The sequence below is a fragment of the Conger conger genome, chromosome 8, assembly GCF_963514075.1.
Source record: "Conger conger chromosome 8, fConCon1.1, whole genome shotgun sequence".
Taxonomy (NCBI): Eukaryota; Metazoa; Chordata; class Actinopteri; order Anguilliformes; family Congridae; genus Conger; species Conger conger.
The window spans coordinates 62,439,088-62,455,066 of NC_083767.1; the positions used below are offsets into that span (position 1 = coordinate 62,439,088).

A 15,979-nucleotide genomic window follows, 5' to 3' on the forward strand; every position below is an offset into this window, starting at 1 on the left:
TAGGGAGGAATCAGTCTGCCAGGGATAGGGAGAATTCAGTCTGCCAGGGATTGGGAGGAATCAGTCTGCCAGGGATAGGGAGAATTCAGTCTGCCAGGATGTTTAATGAAGTGGGCCATGAGGGACTTTGCTAAAAAGTACAACTCACACTCTCGGTAGTGTTTTCGTGGTATGGATTAGTACATGCTTGTTGTCTTATGGTTTTTTATATGTATAGTACTGTAGATACAGTACAATTACTAATGCAGCTTTCATCCCCAATGACAGGAACCAGTCTGGAGGACCTGCTGAGTGACCTGGGACTGGAACACCACCTGAAGAACAAGCTGACTCTGAGCCAGGTGCTGCAGATTGATGGAGAGACGTTATCTGATGAAAGCATCCAGTCTCTGAAAGCTCTGCCATGGTGTTTCCTGCGGAAGCTGATGATGGTGAGTGTGACTGCTAGGAGTGTGAGGTGCACCTCTAAACAGGACAGAGCTTTGAAGAACTGGGAAAGGTCACTGGATACCCAGTACAATCCACAACTCAACAGCAACAGAGTCAACCCCCTGGACCTCATAACTGCTGTTTTACTTTGTTCCGATGGCTTTCTCCAGCAGGAGATGGTTTTGAAAATGTCCATGTGCCAGTTCTCTGTGCCTCTGCTGCTTCCTAAATGTGATGAACAAGAGTGCACTTTAATGCTGTGGGCCATGAGGGATACTTTAAGCCGCACTCATTGGTGGACTCAAGAGGGTTTGTGGAGGAGAGCATTGTTCTCTCTGACTTCCCCATGGTCTCTTTTGTGAGGCTGGGAAACAGCAGCATGTCCAAGTCTCACAGTCTGAACCAGGTCCTCAGCAACCCTCAGCAGTACCAAGACACCTTTGTTCACAAACACATGGAGTGTGGTGACACCCCAAGGAGGATTTCCAATAGGCTGGTGGAAATCAGCTGGTATCTGCCCTGTGGGAAGGAAGACATAGACATCTTCTCTGAGCCGCTGGCTATAGCTAACCTCCGTGGGGACCTTTGTGACTTTGAAACTGAATATTGTTTCCTCTGCCAAACCTCTGCTGCTATATTTGTGTTTTGTGATGATATTGGGTCAAAATGCACATTTCTGGACTCCCAGCAACTTCCGGCTCATTGGTTCTTGATCAGCAATTCACAGAGCAAGACGTTCAATAAAGAAGACTTCAGGAGATGTGTTTCTGAGTTACAGCAACAACCCAGTGACATCATCATTAAGAGTCCACACATGAATGATGCAGAATTCATCAAGGTCCTGTGTTCGGCTATCACTGGCATTTTAAAGAGAAATGTGGTCAAAATGAGTGTTGAAGGGATGACTGCTGTTGCGCATGAATTTGGGATCCATGTTGATGAAGATTATATCTGCTGTCAGAAGGGCAAGCAGAAGGCTGATGAAATCACAGGAGGAATATCTGATATTCCAAGCTTCAAGGAGAAAGAGCTTCCCTTGCAAGGGACTGTATGGAAACAGCTGGCCAACCTGCAGAGGGAAGAGTGCAGGATGAAAAATGCTGGGGATAAAAACATAGAAATTTACAGGAATGAGCTTTCAGATAAGAAAAAGAAGCTCAGAGCACAGCAGAGAGCTCACAACATCTCAGAGTCCATGTCCCGATTCATCTCTTCAATGTCCAGTTCTACAGAGGAATGCAAGTATTTCCTCAAGTGGATGAGGATCAACCTGGACAACCTCTCACGCAAAACCCTTCCACTGCTTCAGGCAAAGTACAAGGAAGAGTGTCAGAATTCATCAGAAAACAAGCAGCTTTTTGTAGAGTTGGACAAGAAGATCTCCAGTTGTTCCTTGGGGACGGAGCACTTCCTGAGGGAAATGGGTCAGCTGTATGAGTCAGCCTGCTCACTCCCTGAAGGCCCCACCTCTCAGATCCGGCGCCTTCCAGGTCTGTGTGCCAAGCTGCTACAGGAGGGCTTTCCTCTGGAGCTGGTGGATGGATATTCCTCCAACATTCCTTTGGAGTGGGTTACACAGGTTCTAAAGGAACTCCATCATCTCACACAGGATAAATGTAAGATCCGGGTGATCACTGTACTGGGGGTACAGAGCACTGGGAAGTCCACCCTCCTGAACACCATGTTCGGGGTCCAGTTTGCTGTCAGTAGTGGCAGGTGTACCAGAGGGGCCTTCATGCTCCTCATCAGAGTGAAAGAGGATTTTAAGAGGCAGCTTGGGTGTGATTACATCATGGTTATTGACACTGAAGGTCTGAAGTCACCAGAGTTGGCCCAGTTGGATGACAGTTATGAGCATGACAATGAACTGGCCACTCTGGTGGTGGGGATGAGTGACATCACAGTCATCAACATCGCCATGGAGAACTGCACAGAGATGAAGGACATCCTGCAGATTGTGGTGCATGCCTTCCTACGCATGAAAGAAGTTGGGAGAAAACCCTGCTGTCTGTTTGTGCACCAGAATGTACCAGACATCTCTGCTCATGACAAGAACATGAGGCACAGGAAGCTTCTGCTGGAGCAGCTGAATGAGATGACCCAAGCAGCAGCTAAGATGGAAAAGAAGGGAACCAACAAATCATTTACTGATGTCATGGAGTATGATCCAGAGAAAAACACCTGGTACATCCCTGGGCTCTGGCATGGGAACCCTCCCATGGCACATGTCAATGTTGGCTGCAGTAAGTCTGCCAATCTGTTCAAGCGGAGTGTGATTGAGAAGTTTATGGAACAAAAATCTGGAAAGAGCTCCGCACACACAATCAATGAGTTCCTTGAATGGACCACAAGCTTATGGAAAGCAGTGAAGTATGAGAACTTCATCTTCAGTTTCCGCAACAGCCTTGTGGCTGAAGCTTATGCTCAGCTTTGCACCGAGTTCAACAACTGGGAGTGGGCCTTCAGGAAGATCATGTACTTCTGGTTAGCTCAAGCTGAAATAAGGGTGTCAAACTCAAGAGCAGGAGAGACTCATCCATCCAGTGTTGAGGAATTACTGATCTGCCTGAAAAGTGAGGCCTCTTTAAGACTGACAGGAGAGGAACAGCACATTTTGGACAACCTAACTGAATTCTACAAGAGAGCAGAGGGACACGTTCAATTGGTGGAGAAGTACAAGGAGGAATTCATCAGCACAGCCAAAACCATCAGGAAAGAGACTGAGAACTCTGTGATAAACAAGCTTGAGGCAGCGGTGGAGATCAGAAAGGGTTTATTCAAGTTAGAGGACATAAAAAAAAAACGCACAGCCACAATGGAGCAGAAGGTGCTGGACCTGATTGAGAAATGCAGGAAAAGTGAAGAGCTGTCAGATGATGAATTTGAGAAGATGTGGAATGAGACTGTGAAAGAACTGCAGTTCTCTGGCCTGGAAAAACAGGACATTGCTCAAAATATCTACCACCAGCTAAGGGCAAACTTAGGGAGAGAAGGCAGCTCAGTTCATGAAATTCTGTCTACAGTGGGCAATTTGTCTGAATATGGAAAAGAGCCATTGATTGTGTGCAGGAAAGATAATGGAGTTCCACAAAACATGCAACAAATGGCTAATCACATCATCGAGTGCAGTAGGCAGTTTGTGGATGAGAAAGTGACAACCAGGTCTGATTACCATAACACATACATGACAGAATTGTTTCGCATGGCAGACGAAAACATGGACAAGCACTCGAATCTGGAAATATCTGCTGAGTTTCGGGCCAAGTTGAAGATTCACATCTGTGGACATGCAGCTCGAGAGTTTCAAAAAATGCATCTGGATTTTATCCGTGCAAATGACCCCCGTCACTGTCTGGAACAGTTCAAGGAACAGTACTGCACTGACTTTAAGGACCTGTTCAGTAAGAGAGACCAGTGTCAGAAGAAGGCAGAGGAATGCACCTTCAACTGTCTTCAACCAGCAGTAAAGGAATACATCACCAAGTCTCTGGGCCCTGACCTTGTGGATGAAGTGTTGACAGGGCAGAAAGCCATTGACTTCAGCACTCAAACCTTCTTCCAGTTCTCAATCCTCAAGCAGCTGCTTTCAGAGGATAACTTTAAGGACTTTGTGAGATACATAAATAATTACGACACTTTTGTACAGGACTGGATATTGGAGCAGATGGTTAAGCAGTTCTTGGAGGGAGATGGCCTCAGGAACATTGAGATCATGCACCTGAAGGCAAAGGTTAAAAGAATAAAGGAAGCTATAAAGAACGCACCAATGGAGGACAGTAAACGACCAGTGGGAAGGGGTAAGGAGGCAGGAAGGGGTGAGGAGGCCCAGAACATTCAGCAGTTCATTCAGGATATCTGTAGTGACCTACAGAAGGAGCTTGTCATCCCTAAAGACCCCCTCAGAGCAGTCCTGGCCTTAAACACTGCCAAGCCAGAAGACTTTTCCCGGTGTCTGGAGGTGCTTGTGGATGAAACGGAGCAGGCCTTTACCAGAGAGTTTCAGAAAGGTGGGGATGTGAGGGCCAGGCTGACCTCACTGCCCTTTCAGCCGCAGAAGGAGCTGTTTAACAGGGTGTTTGGCTGTGGGAGGCAGTGTCCCTTGTGCAAGGCCCCCTGTGAAGCTGGTGGCAAGAACCACACAGAGCACTTTGCCTCTATTCACCGTCCTCAGGGGAACGGGGGATACAGACAAATTGGCTCCTGTAAATTAGTGTGTGACATCTGCTCCACCGATGTTGCCAGTGAGAAAAACTTCAGGTCGCCTGAAACAGAGTGGAAACTTCATCCATACAAGGAGTATCAGAGCATTTTCCCTGACTGGCGCATCCAGCCTGACACCAGCATCCAGGCCTCAGACTACTGGAAGTATGTCTTCAAAAAGTTCAAGGAGCAGTTTGCCGAGGAATATAAAGCCAAGCCTGCAGATATTCCCCCCCAATGGAGAGACATTACCCAGAACCAAGCCATGGAAAACCTGGAGGAATCATTCAAGATGAAAACAGGAGATTAAAATAAATGGATCATACATGCCCTGTTTCAGTAGGGCTGATGATGATCTTCTGAGTGGAATTATTAATAAATAGTCTCCTCACGCATGCAACTCCTAATGGTTAAGCATACAGCCACAGCCAAGTTCAATGGAATTTAAAATAAGGGGACAGTTGAATTAAATCATACACACTGTCTCTGACTTAGCAGGGCTGATCTTTGAACATTATTCCATTGCTGTGGTGCATAACCAGGGATGGTTACATTTTAACAGTTTGTTTTATGCTGAGACCTTCACCATATGTGCTATATCAAAGAGAATTTACAAAATTTACAAAAATATTTTTTCTATTTTATTATTTACTTTTTTCTATCCTTCCTATGTCTTTTCTATTCATAGATCACATGACCTTCATCTGCCATTCGCCAGATTTTTGAAGTTATAAATGATTTGGTGCCTTTTAATTGAAATATGTTTTTCTTTGTGAATCTTTGTGTGTTTCACCAGACACATTTGAACATTTATTTATTGGCATTATCACAATGAAAATAAATGTAATTTGAACTTCATGAACAGTCCTGTATTTTGGTCACTGCCTTTAACTGAGCTGCCACTAGATGGCGTCAAATCTTATTACAGTTTTTCTCATTTGTTGACACGTTTTCTGAAAGCATGGCTCATTTTCTTAAAACGGTAAACACACATCCAAAAACTACACAAATCTCTTGCAAAAGCAAAGACTGCATTCAAAATAATGTTATGTCTTCTCAAAATGAAATTTTGTCTTCAAGTGACTCACACAACTCATCAAATGAATACATTTCTGAGAACCAATTGAACACTGATATGCTCAATGGAAAACACTATGATGAGCGGAAAACTATCTAATCTTGGCCTTTTGCATTTTCAGTGTTACACTACATACTGTATGTCCAGTAGTCTGTAGTAAACTGTTATATTTTCATACTCAAATATAAAACACTCCCCGTTGAGGTCAGAACTGTAGAATCTATTCCCACCTGAAGACGCACCTCTTCAAGCAGCACCTCTCCCTGGCCCTCCCTACCTCCTTGTGAAGCCTGTAATTGTTGTCTTTCTGTGATTTACTTGTGTATCAGGATGTTTACTTTAGTTTGACTAGGTAAGTGGTTTGTTCATACATTTGCATGTTGCGGTAGTACGAAAAAAAAAAAAAAAAAAAAAAATCAAATAGGCCCTGCTCCTTATCTTTGCAGGTAGCAGTTGAAATTCTACTTCCCTACATGGTCTTTCAGTGTGCTTATCCCTGGTTATGGGTATGCACTTTGCTGTACGTCGCTCTGGATAAGAGTGTCTGCCAAATGCCGTTAATGTAATGTAATGTTGCGATTGAGCGTTTGTTTCATTAAGAAGCATACAGACATGATCTCATTAGAGGGACCAGCTCACACCATGTGGGGAAAGCACCCTGCTGAACTGCTCTTTGAGTTTCAGTGCAGCATTATACACTCACTTTATTAGGAACACCTGTACACCTACCTATTCATGCGATTACCTAATCCAACCCAATTGTGTGGCAGCAGTGCATACAATCATGCAGAAACGGGTCAGGAGCTTCAGTTAATGTTCACATCGACCATCAGAATGGGGAAAAATGTGATCAAAGTGATTTAGAACATGGAAGACTAAATAAGTTTTAAAAAGTAAGTAAAAACCTAATAATGTGCTCACTGAGTGTAACTGCAGGCATCCTGCTCTTTAAACAGACAAAGATGGAGCACTTGTGCCTCCCAAAACATGAACAAGCCTTTCAGAGACTTCACTTGATCTATAGGACGGCGGTTGCGCCCCTCCCTTTCTCATGTAGGCACCCGTTCCTGCAGATTACGTGGTTTCTCTGAATCTGCATTCACAGAAACCACGCCTTCAAACTTCATGTGAAACACAAACCGGAATCTAAGCTCAAGAGCGTGTATCCAGCAAGACCTAATTTTAAATGATTCTCGAACCCTCCACGTTATTTCCGTGATCCAGTTTTCAGTCGACGAAGCGACGTTTGAGGTGCCCTGTACCTGAGTCGGCGAAGCGAACTGGGGTGCGTTTCCCGAAGCCTTCTTAACGCTTCGTCATTCGTAAGTTGTACCTTAAGCTCTACCTTAACGTTTCAGCGTGTTTCCCGAAACGTTATTAGCTAAGTATACCTTCTGTACGTCGTACTTTCGTAAGGTTGGCCTGAACCACTCTTAGCTATACCTTAGCGATGTTGTCGGCTCACTCCCGCTTGTGGTCAGCACTGTTACGACCGCAAGCCTCTGAAATCAGTTACATCTCAATCTGTTCAGCAATATGTACACTAATAATTCGATAGTTGCTAATAATAGTGGGCTAATAATTTTACTAAAATATCAAAGTGATGGCACTGTTTTCATGGAAATAATACATTAGTAAATTACGGAGGATGCATGTTGCACTTTATTATACATGTTGCCTAATTGCCTTTGAAATATTCATAAACTGACGATTTCCCACTCTCTCTCTGTGCAGGAGCGATGTTTAATCATAGTTCTTGGCGCTACGTCTAACAATATCTCCATTTCGTTTGCTGTGAAGCCGCTTATTTCTTTGTATTTTTTCGCCATGCATTTGTAACAGGTGAGCAATTGCCTGAGTCCGAGGTGGGATTTGAACCCCGGCCTCTCACTTGTCCAAATATTTGTTGAACGAACGCGTTACCAGTCAGTTGAAGACAAACTCACCTCTAGCCAAAGGCAACAACGTTCTTCAACGGCGAGTGTTGTCGCGATAACCTGCTACCAGCCTTCGCTTTCACTGCACTTCACCATGCTTACTAGCGAACTAGCTGAGCTAACCAGGCTACACTTTATGTAAAAAAACGAAACAAAAATAAAAAATGTTTCCGTGTTGGTGCGTTTTGCTTGTTGGTGTGCTAATCATAGAAAATGGTGAATTACACCAGTAATGTGATGGTGCTTCTGCCAAATCAACCCTGATTGCAAAGTAATTTAAGGCACTATGACGAAGATATTAAAATAATGTAAATGTCACATTTCATGTTTGTCACGTCATGTTTCATGTTTAGTCATTGTCTTGGTTTCGTTACTGTCATGTCACGTATTATGTTAGTCTAGTCATGTTATGCTTTATTTCTTGTTACATTTAATTTTCAAGTCATGTTACGTTTCATGTTTAGTTGTTATGATTTAATTGTTAGTCTTGTCTTGTCACGTTATATAGTTTATTCATGTCACGATTTATGTTTGTTACATGTTATGTTCCGTTCATTGTTTAGCATACACTGTTTTGTGTCTTTCTGCAAACCTTGCATTCCTGCTTTTTCTCTCTCTCCCTTTCTGTCACTCACACTTCCCTAATTGTTTCAATTTCCCTTGTCTACTTACTAATCTACTAACGCTAGATCAGGATTGGGTAATACTAACATTCTAACCATGTGTTCATGTTACCTTACGTTTCTTGTGCATGTCATTTACTAATAAACTAACGCTGGGGCAGGATAGGTTTATTACTAACAATTACTAATTATCTTGTTAACTTGTCAATCCTCCACACCTGGTTTCCATTCTCATGCTGCTCTCAAGCTAATTGTCTACACCTGTCTACACCTGCATATAAAGCTCAGTTTCATGTCATGTCTTTGTGAAATTGTTATTGTCAATAAAGATTATTGACTTCTGTTTTGTTGACGATTGCCTGCCTGTACCACGTCTTTGCCTGCTGTTTTTGTACTTTTGCCCCGCGGAGCAGACTTCGGTCTTGACTCTTGCGCCGTCATCGACCCTGAGCCTGCCTACCGCCTGTACTTTTGCCCCGCTGACAGCTTTCCTGGCTACCGGACTTCTTGCATAGTGTACCGATTACGAGACTGCCTTCTCCCTCGGTACTGCGCTTTGGTTTTTTGGCTGGCTTTTACGTGTATGAACATTGCTTGTTTTTGACTACGCTCTCTGGATATACCCCGTATTAAGCCCTGAGGGGACTTTACTACACCATTGTTTCTGAGTCGTGCATTCTGGGTCCAAACCGCCCACGCACCAGTCTCAGTAAAAAAAAACATAACAAGCCAAAGAAGGCGTATTCCTAGGTGGCGTAGCCACAAACCGTATCAAAAATGCACGGCAAGAATGAGTTTTAGGACAGCGCGAGCATGAAGTACATGAGCCTCAAAGTGTGTATTTTATATAAAGGGGTGCCTATAGTCTTTTTATTTATTTATTTAAACGCTATTACTCGACACAACTTCCGCTGTATGAACACATTTGTAGACTACATTTGCGGGTGAGGCATTCTTCACAGTAAAAAATAGTTTGTGAAAAATGCCCTTTTTAACATTTCACAGGTGAGTATCATCTGATGGAACAGATCCAGTAAAAACACAACAATAGCTATTCTTCTCATTAACTTTTGTTTTTATTTGCAAATAAATGATTTGCATCACACAGTAAGACTCTTATACATACTTTTCCAGAAGGGGGGCCTTTACCAAAACAAAAAGACATGAAGCTGGCCATGAACATTTATCAGTATTTTGTCTTCTGAATACCCCTGTAAGACCAGCATGTGCTAGCTGAGAAGCAGAGACATTAAGGTCAAAGGCCGTCTGTAGAGAAACAAAATCATAAGTTGTCGATAAAAAGAAGATCCAATAAACATTGTAATCATGTATGAATCAATTTAGTGATTATGCAACTAACAATGTACTGATAATGGATGTAACAGTACGAAAATAAAATCAAATAAAAAAATCAAATAGGCTTGAGCGTTTGGTTCAGTAAGAAGCATAAGGACATGATCTCATTAGAATGGCCAGCTCACACCATGTTGGGAAAGCACCCTGCTGAACTGCTCTTTGAGTTTCAGTGCAGCATTATACACTCACTTTATTAGGAACACCTGTACACCTATTCATGTGATTACCTAATCAGCCAATTGTGTGGCAGCAGTGCATACAATCGTGCAGAAACGGGTCAGGAGCTTCAGTTAATGTTCACATCGACCATCAGAATGGGGGAAAAATGTGATCAAAGTGATTTAGAACATGGAAGACTAAATAAGTTTTAAAAAGTAAGTAAAAACCTAATAATGTGCTCACTGAGTGTAACTGCAGGCATCCTGCTCTTTAAACAGACAAAGATGGAGCACTTGTGCCTCCCGCAACATGAACAAGCCTTTCAGAGACTTCACATGATCTATAGGATGGCGGTTGCGCCCCTCCCTTTCTCATGTAGCCACCCGTTCCTGCAGATTACGTGGTTTCTCTGAATCTGCATTCACAGAAACCACGCCTTCAAACTTCATGTGAAACACAAACCGGAATCTAAGCTCAAGAGCGTGTATCCAGCAAGACCTAATTTTAAATGATTCTCGAACCCTCCACGTTATTTCCGTGATCCAGTTTTCAGGTGCCCTGTACCTGAGTCGGCGAAGCGAACTGGGGTGCGTTTCCCGAAGCCTTCTTAACGCTTCGTCATTCGTAAGTTGTACCTTAAGCTCTACCTTAACGTTTCAGCGTGTTTCCCGAAACGTTATTAGCTAAGTATACCTTCTGTACGTCGTACTTTCGTAAGGTTGGTCTGAACCACTCTTAGCTATACCTTAGCGATGTTGTCGGCTCACTCCCGCTTGTGGTCACCACTGTTACGACCGCAAGCCTCTGAAATCAGTTACATCTCAATCTGTTCAACAATATGTACACTAATAATTCGATAGTTGCTAATAATAATAATGGGCTAATATTTTTAATAAAATATCAAAGTGATGGCACTGTTTTCATGGAAATAATTATAAATAAATTACGAAGGATGCATGTTGCACTTTATTATACATGTTGCCTAATTGCCTTTTAAATAATATTCATAAACTGACGATTTCCCACTCTCTCTCTGTGCAGGAGCGATGTTTAATCATAGTTCTTCTTGGTTTTGTTGGACACCGTAGTCCTGAAACTGGAAAATAATGTTTCTTTATTCAGCGCTACATCTAACAATATCTCCATTTCGTTTGCTGTGAAGCCGCTCATTTCTTTGTATTTTTTTGCCATGCTTTATGTGAAAAAACAAAACAAAAATAAAAAATGTTTGGTGCATTTTGCTTGTTGGTGTGCTTTTATTGAAACGTCAGCTTCTTCTTTCGTGTAACATCAGAGGTCCAACTCGATGTCTTGCAGCCATGCCCTTGTCTCTGGTCCTACGTCAAAGAGGCTGGCTTCCGAGGGTGGTCTGTATAGGGGGATGGTGGTAATTATGTGTTCGGCAGTCTGCTCAGGCTCGCCGCACTCGCAAGCAGCGCTGTCTGCGAGGCCCCACTTCTTCATAGATGATTTAAAGCGACCGACCCCAGTTCGTAGACGGTTCAATAAGGTCCATTGCCGGCGTGGTAGGTCATCTCCTCCTATGGCACCACCTCCCGGGTCCCAGATGTAGCCGTGGATGCGGGTGGGCCCGGCCATCTCCCACTCCTGCTTCCAAGCTGCCACCAGCCATGCATTTCTGGACAGGTCCTGAGGGACAGAGTGAAGCACCTCTTGTGCCGCCTAGTTGTAGGGGTGGCGGGACTTGAGTCTACTTGGAGGCGCTGCTGTCGTTGTGGTGTTATGCAGGATGTGCCAGTCGTGTTTCTGTGCCTTTCTTGCCAGTGCAAGGGTGGCAGCCTCCCGCCGGAGACCGGCCGGAGCGATTCCCGCAAGGACTGGCAAGAGGAAGACGGGTAGGCATCCAGTTATGATCCGGAGGGCGTCCACCTTTCTCGCATGCGGGCTCCTGCTCCAAGCTGGGGCGCAGTGTTCCGCTGCAGAAAAGACCAGGGCCTGGGTAGATATACGTAGCGTCTTAGCGGAGGCTCCCCAGGTCGTGCTGGCGAGGCGACGGATCAGCGAGACCCTTGAAGTTACCTTGGCCTTAACTTCTTCAAGATGTTGTTTGAAGGACAGTGTCCGATCCAGACGCACGCCGAGGTACCTCGGGGCTTGCTGAAACTCCAGGCGTTTGTTGTCGATGCGCACCTCCAGTTCCCTCTTAGCTTCCCTGTTGCTGAGATGGTATGCTGCTGTTACTGTCTTACCGATGCTGAGCTGTAGACGCCACCTCCGAAGGTAGGCTACCAGGGTACCCATGTCTTGGTTAAGGCTTGTTGACCTTGCTGTAAGACCAGAATGTGCTAGCTGAGAAGCAGAGACATTAAGGTCAAAGGCTGTCTGTCTGCTGGAGAGAGACAGAGAAACACTCATAGTAAGCACTTAATTCAGAAAGTGGTCAAATGGTAATAAGGATTATCACTAAAAGGTTATTTGTAATCATGTGATTGTCTTTATGTTAACACATATTGTCAATTACGAATCAATTAAGAACATTTCCCTCCTTTTATCATTTCATGATAACAAAAATCACATCTACTCAATCGGGTAATAATTGATTTAAAATAACATAACGTGGATGACAACAATGGTCAGCTATGGATATGTGCAGTACAGAGCTCCAGTATCACAGGGGAAATCGAAAAACCCGTTTTTTTTCCCGGGAAAAGACAGCTTTCTTTTCTCCGAACAGCTAAGCGTCACTTCTGGATACCGGCAGATGCACGCACATAGCACTCCATTGAACAATTGATGATCCTTATGAGCAAAACCTTGTAGAGAAACAAAATCATAAGTTGTAGACAAAATGAAGATCCAATAAACATTGTAATCATGTATGAATCAATTAGGTGATTATGCAACTAACAATGTACCGATAATGGGTGTAACTGTCAAGAACCTGGGCAGGGGGAACCAATCGCAGAACTGAACAGACAACATAAAACAGGTGAGAGGGAAGCGAGAAAGACAGGAAAGAAATCTATATAAGGAGTGAGAGGTGGAGACACTAAATGAAGAACAGGTGGGATGAATGGGTGGGAATGCATGGGAAGACAGCCGTGCCGGGTGTTGCTGATAGTGGTCTGCCGGACACGCAGGGTAATCTAGGTCCAGGTCAATTTTGTATATGCCGGCGAGTTATGCTAAATTTGGATCAAAAGAGCAGTTGAAATGCACAACAGGAGGTAACACTGAATTAAAAATTAAAAATAAAAATTACAAAGAATAAAAATTGTAATACATTAAAAAATATATATATATTTTTTTATTGCGGATTTATCTCCTTCTTCCCTCTTAGCCTGCTTTTCCTGTCTTAACATTGTCTCTTTTTCCCACCAATCCAAACGTATTTCCATTTCCATTTATTTATACCGTATAAAATAATAATACACTAGTGTGTGGTTGCCGACCCATACTGTCATGCATTATTTTCATAGGACCCGGGTCTTGCCTGTTTGAACTCTTCAAGCTCATGGTTATTACCTTACCCCACTACTAGTCTGTACCGTATTGTTAATAATTTTCCTTTTTACTTATTTTAATGTGCAAGTTTTATTTTTAAAACATTTTTTTTAACTTAACTTAATTATTATTATTATTTTATTTTTTTAAGGTGCACCTGATCTAATCAGAGTCTAAAAGACTATTTGTCTCCAATGTCGACACTTTCTCACACACACACATACACACGTGCACGCACGCACGCACGCACGCACACACAGACCCGCTACATAACGCCTCTGTCACACTGGCCTGTTTTCAGCTTGCACTCTCATGGACAACAAAACATACCATATTAGTATTTCTACTAATCACTCTCTAACACTCAGCACTTGGGACCCAGTCCCAGAGTGTTAGTATTAGTACTAATCACTCTCTAACTCTCAGCACTTGGGACCCAGTCCCTAGAGTGTTAGTGAGAACATACCGGCTCTCGTGTTTGAATCACTTCCTGAGTGATGGGCCCTTCAGCCCCAAGTCAAACGAGGTACCTTCTAGTGATTTACTATGGCCTCTCCCTTTTTTAGGATCGCACATTGGTTACCCTACACATAAACGTCTCAGAACTGGGCCGGATACCATCATCCTTCCCCATAGACTTACAATCCCTTCAAGCCGAGACATTAAGATCAAAGGCTGTCTGTCAGGAGAGAGACAGAAAAACACTCAGTAAGCACTTACTATTAGACCACTTTCTGAATTAATAAGGATTATCACTAAAAGGTTATTTGTAACCATGTGATTGTCTTTATGTTAACACATATTGTCAATTAAGAATCAATTAAGAAAATTGCCCTTACAATAATCTAAGGACTTCGCGTGTCGAATGTGCTGCGACCAAAGAAGATAGCAATTAGCTTGCGTGCGCATCTTCCGGAATGTAAACAGGTCGGGACTTCTCAGGACAAGAATACATTTTATGACAACGTTAGCTGCCAGCCAAGAAGACAGAATTACAGAAATTGTGCTTAGCGCTGCTAAGCTATCAAGCTGTAATTATAACTAGCCAGTCAGCAAGACCGTAGAACATTTGTAGCTGGCTAAGTGAACTAACCTTTCCGATAAATTATTCTGTGGCACTCGACTCTAACATAAGGCATTTTAACTGGCTAGCCACAATGTATGACTGAAATCCTACGATCAAGGAATGTTGTACTATGTGAAACGGAATGTGAGTGTGAAATGGTCTGGATGGATAGATAGTACTTTGGGTAGGAGGACACATACTTTAATTTCGTTTTTGGGGGAAGTTCATTTTCAGCACTGCTGCCTCACAGCAAGGAGGTCCTGGGTTCGAATCCCCGTCGGCCGGGGCCTCTCTGTTTGCATGTTCTCCCCGTGTTTGCGCGGGTTTCCTCCAGGTACTCCGGTTTGCTCCCACAGTCCAAAGACATGCAGGGTAGGCTGATTGGAGAGTCTAAATTGCCCGTGGGTATGAGTGTGTGAGTGAATGGTGTGTGTGCCCTGCGATGGACTGGCAACCTGTCCAGGGTGTATTCCTGCCTTTCGCCCCAATGTATGCTGGGATAGGCTCCAGCCCCCCTGCGACCCTGTTCAGGATAAGCAGGTTCAGATAATGGATGGATGGACATTTGAACATTTATTAATAGTATAAATGGCATTATCACATTAAATGATATCACTGCCTTTAACTAAGCTGCCACAAGATGATCTTTTTCAAGTTTTTTTACAATCACTTTGACACTGATTTCAGAACCTTGAGGCGATTTTTCAAAAACTGTAGACATAAAATTTTCAATTGCTTGGATACAATATATATAAACCAAATATAATTTGTTTGCTGAACAAAATCACTTGTTCACAATGACGCAACTTAACTTTCAAAGTATTAGCATTTCAAAATAAAATACATTATATTTGAAAATGAGTAAAGATGTGTATCCACCTGCAACAACATAGCGACACCCACACCTATCCGTCTCTCCTTTACAGACACTGCCAAAAGCTGATGGACCACGGGTAACGCCCTCAGTCTTTTATAAAAAAAGCTGACTGTTTACCTGTATCTTTCTTGTGCGCACTGGTCCTAATCAGAGAAGAACAGCAAGTCTCCTCAGCCGTCAGCAGTCGATATATTTGAGCAACCATATTTGACTGTAGGGACAAGACGTTCTCCCAAAAGGTTTTTGGCTTCCTCAGGTAAGTTTTGGCAAACTCCATTGTGGACATATGAGACTAAAGTAGAGCTTTTTGGTAAAGGATATCAACGCAATGTTTAGAGAAAACAAAATGAGACCTTTAAAGAAAACACAGTCCCTACAGTCAAATATGGTGGAGGTTCCAGGATGTTTTGCGGTTGCTTTGCTGCCTCTGGCACTGGACTCCTTGACTGTGTGCATGGCATCATGAAATCTGACTACCGAAGAATTTTGGAGCGCAATGTAGGGCCCAGTGTCAGAAAGCTGGGTCTCCGTCACAGGTCATGGGTCTTCCAGCAGGACAATGACCCAAAGCACACTTCAAAAAGCACTCAGAAATGGTTTGAGCGAAAGTGCTGGAGAGTTCTGAAGTGGCCAGCAATGAGTCCAGATCTGAATGCCATAGAACATCTGTGGAGAGATCTCAAAAAAGCAGTTTGGAGAAGGCACCCTTCAAATCTGAGTGACCTGGAGCAGTTGGCGAAAGAAGAGTGGTCCAAAATTCCAGTAGAGAGGTGTAGGAAACTCATTGAT

At 43.3% G+C, this 15,979-nt stretch overlaps 1 pseudogene; it reads left to right on the forward strand.

Annotated features, from left to right (window-relative positions):
• The first annotated feature begins 260 nt into the window (after nucleotides 1-260).
• LOC133135048 (up-regulator of cell proliferation-like) lies at nucleotides 261-4,939 on the forward strand (annotated as a pseudogene).
• The last annotated feature ends 11,040 nt before the right edge of the window (nucleotides 4,940-15,979 follow it).